At 34.9% G+C, this 4,525-nt stretch overlaps 1 protein-coding gene across 1 annotated transcript in view; it reads left to right on the top strand.

The window, feature by feature from the left end:
- LOC106877214 (phosphatidylinositol-binding clathrin assembly protein) overlaps positions 1–4,525 on the top strand; it is a 91,224-nt gene that overhangs the window by 52,432 nt on the left and 34,267 nt on the right. The gene's annotated exons all lie outside the window — the stretch shown is intronic.

The following is a 4,525-nucleotide window of genomic DNA, read 5'->3' as shown; positions in this document are numbered from 1 at the left end:
TAGTTGCATGTATCCTCTGTAGCTTCTACAAAATTTTTGTGTGTATGTGTGTGTGTATATATACATAAATTTATCTATATGCACATGTGTGCGAACAGATGAAGGAAAGCAGTACTCAATACATCTGGCAGAAGTTATTCAATTGTTTGACTCAGTTCCAAATGACTTTTAGTTTCATGTGTGTGTTGGACATGTCTATCTTGGCATAGACATGTTGGACATGTCTATGCTGGAAGCATGAGCACGTAACCCATGAGACTAAGTCATGTCGAGCTGAGTCAAACTGTAATTGATGTGTGTGTGTGTGTGTGTGTGTATAAGTTGGAGTTGTACATGCTTGGCATATGAAGGCATATGGCTTAGTGGTTAGAGCATTGAGCTCACAATCATGAAGTAGTGAGTTCGATCCCTGGACCAAGATGTGTGTGGTGTTCTTGAGCAATACACTTTATTTCATGTTGCTCCAGTTCGCTCATCTGTAGAAATGAGTTGCGACATCACTGGTCCGAAGCCTTACCCCTTGGATAACATCAGTGGTATGGAGAGGGGAGTTTGTTATGCATGGGTGACTACTACTCTTCCATAAATAATCTTGCCTGGATTTGTGCCTTGGTGGGTAACTTTCAAGGTACAATCCCATAGTCATTCATAACCGAAGGGGGTCTTTACTCTGTCTTACATGCTTGGCAAGTGGATTACTGCCTGTGACCATATTGTAGATGGAACAGGGAATCTTTTGTCGTTTCTGAATGAGCAATACTTGTTGTAAAATAAAATAGGAGTGTATATAATGATGTGCGTTTGAAATGAATGTTATGACTTTCGAATAATGTAATTGTTACATGCTTGTACACATGCAACGCAGTGGCTCCTGCTCTCTGGAGTTACTAGATTTGATATGTGTGTATACATGTATATATATATTAGCTACTTATTTCTCTCGGGTTGGTCAAGTGATGTTGACACCTGACGAGACCCCAATAAAGCCTGAAAATCAAGGTTGTTCGTCATTTTTACAAACTATGGAGAAATAGGTATATTTGACATGTCTGCACGTCTACTAGATAGGTCTAAATATATATCACACACACACACACACACACACACACACACACACATACACACAGTGATTGCCAGTTGAGAAGTCAAAATAAGATAGCACTCATTTATATATGTGTGTGTTTGTACAAGATATAAATTTAAAAATTCATTACGGACTCAGGATTACTGTCAGTTTCAAACTGTTGTTACAGTTTCAAACAGATAAGTTTCTGAGTCCTTAATATATTTCTTAAAATAATTGACTGTATGTGCGTGCTTTTGTATGCATTTAATTTTACATACAAATTTTTAAAATTATTTGATGCCGCAATGTATGTTGTCAAGTTCATTCATTTATTTGAAGTTGACACACTTCATTTTATTTCTACTCTAAGTTTTCCTCTTTTCACTATTCGTAGTTGCTCTGAGCAATAGAAATGTTTGACTATACATATGTATATATTTGTATGCATGTATGCACAATATTGCTACTTTTGATGGAGGTGATTTTGATAATTGCAATGGTTGCTATGATGATGTTCAGAATGTATATTTGGTGTGTGAAGGAATGATTCAGCATGCATTGTTGCTCCTGATTCTCTTTAACTCTGCTGAGGAGATTTCCTGGTAAGTAATATCTGTTTGGAATTTCAGGTTAAACGGCTGAATAAAAAGTGTTGCTTTGCAAATTTCTTGTCCTGAGTCTTGTCAGCCGAGTGCAATCAGCAGTTGTGCAGTGGGGAATAAATTCCCAAATGAGTGGAGTTTGTTGTGAAGTAGAGATCACCTGATTAATGTACTCTGTTGAGTATAGGCATATGGATGAGTGGAGTCTGTTGTTGAGCAGAATCTAGTCTCTTTGTGAGTGGAGCTTGTCTCTTGTAAAACAGTTCTCTCCTCCCACAATTCTTTTAGTGCTCTGTATTAACAATGCTGTGTGTGTGTGTATATAATTAAACGAGTCCAACTAAAAACATTTTGTTTGACTCATTGTTCTGTGATAAATTTCTGGACACTGTCCTAATATTTTGAGCTTTCTTTTTTATTGTCAGTGGTCTTACCATTTTCCTCTGAACAGGTAACACCAGGATGTGAGTGTGTGTGTCTGTGTATATATATGTATACATACATACAAACAGTTGTGTATATTTGGAGGGTTTGTGTGTGTTATAAACTGGAAGATCGATTACTCAATACTGAGAATGTTGGTAAACAAAATTTAGTGTTCTTGTAATGTTATATATATATATATATATATATATATATATATGTAATAATTTTCCAAAGGATGTAGCAACCGTTACCAATATAGCATAAGAACTTACCTTAGGGGATCATTAACTAGATTCCTTAAGGGTTGTTCTCACAGTTTATATTTATATTATAAGGTTTTTAACTTTTAAATCTCTTTTGAATATGAAAATTTAAAAGTTAAAAACCTTATATATATATATGCATTTGTGTGTATGTATATAGTACCTATTAGTAATGTGTGTATGTGTACATATGTATATTATTTGAAGCATGCAGCATCTCTTAATGCAGTTTAATTAATTTACTGTCTCATCAGCTTTTTAAGTTTACCATTACTGTCCAATTATCATTATTATTATTATTATTATTATTCATGATTGTCACCATTATTACTCTTTACCAATTGTTCAATCAATAAGTATTTTTCAATATATGTTTGTATGAAAAAGGTTAGCTTTCCTTCTTATGTTTTACTAGTAAGTATTTCTTGTCCTCTTAACCAATTTCTTTTAATGAACCAGTGAAACTTAACAAAATTCTTCCCCCTCTTTGTCTCTCTCTTTCTCTCATTACTAACTCAAATTTAATTACCAATTGTTATTTCTTGTTTCATTGATATTGCCATTACTTTTTTTTTTCAGGGTTTATTTTTAAAATTATGTTTTTCTTAAATATTTCGTTTTTAGTCCTGCCATCCAATTTGCTTGCTTTATTAACCCCATTTTATTATAAACACATTTAATTAGTATACGTATATTGTTGACATCATAAAAATTGATGAACTTTCAAGAGAATGTGAAATAATTCTTTTCCGGAATAGTATGTCATAAAGCACACACATAAAGCTATTAACAATAGTGTATAAATATTGGGTTGAAAACCTCTTTTGTTCTTTATAGTTTTGTATGTGTATTTTGAAATATACTATTTCAAAAGAATCTATCATAATGCTCTTGTGTTTTTCTCTGTCACAATATATGAATGAGAAACGAAGGAGTGATAGATGAATGAGGAAGGAAGGGGTGGTGGGATGGTGAACATTCAACACTGAAAAGAAAAATCAAACAGCGTTTCAACTCTATGTGAGTATGTGTGTGTGTAAGGGAAGTATGTGAATTTATGTGAACATTGACAAGTGTATTAATTTGATTTACCATCCATATTTATATATAAAATACTACAATTAACCATGATATTTGATGGCATGGGACTAACTAGTGATATATAACACTGGAGCAGTATTCAGTCCATAGACCCATCAGATCATATAAAATCAACCCCAGTGTTCAACTGGTACTTATATTATGTAGAATATGTGGACTAGATATGCCCGATTTGTCTGCCTGTTCTGTTCTGAACCTTCTTCTCCCATACTTCTCATCTCCTAGCTCATAGCTGCCCCCTTGGGGTATGTAGTTTTGCAAGTGACATAGTGACCTCACTTGTACAAGTTGCACAAAAAATAAAAAAGCAGCCAGGACGCACTGCAAAGTGGTTGGTGTTAGGAAGGACATCCGACCACACAAACCTTGCCAAAGCAGACACTGGAGTACAGTGCAGCTCCTGGGCCCATTGCATTATGTCAAACTGTGTACAGTCCATGTCAGCATCAAACATGGACATTAAATGATGATGATGATGATGATGATGGTATTGAAGAAGAGCTGTGTGATTAAGAAATTTACTTCATGGCCATGTGGTTTATGGTTCAGTCCCACAATGCAACATCTGAGGCCAGTTTGGTCTACGGCCCACAAGTGTTCCTCAACTACAAAACCTTTTGAATAGATTCGGTAGGCAGAAACTGAAAGAAGCTTGTTGTGTGTGTGTCCTTGTCTTAACATTACATGATAGTTGTAAATGACTGGCACCATCATACAAGCAGTGTCAATCATTTCCAGTATTCGGTGAGAAACATGTCTGTTCATAGGGAAATATTATTACTCTGCTTGGGAACAGGTGAGAGTTAGTGATAGGAAAGGCATCCAGCTATGGAAAATCAGTATTAGTAAACTTCATCTGACATATGCAAGCATGGAAAAGTGGATGCTGAAGAGATGACGATGGCATGTTTCCCTGTCCCTCTTTCTCTCTTTGTATGTGTGTGTGTGTGTGTATCTATCTATCTCTCAATCTATCTATCTCTCTATCTATCTATCTATCTATCTCTCTATCTATCTATCTATCTATCTATCTATCTATCTATCTATCTATCTATCTATCTATCTAT

The sequence above is a fragment of the Octopus bimaculoides genome, chromosome 27 (assembly GCF_001194135.2).
Source record: "Octopus bimaculoides isolate UCB-OBI-ISO-001 chromosome 27, ASM119413v2, whole genome shotgun sequence".
NCBI classification, from domain to species: domain Eukaryota; kingdom Metazoa; phylum Mollusca; class Cephalopoda; order Octopoda; family Octopodidae; genus Octopus; species Octopus bimaculoides.
Note: the sequence above shows the minus strand (reverse complement) of the source record. Positions and strands in the feature narration are given on the sequence as shown.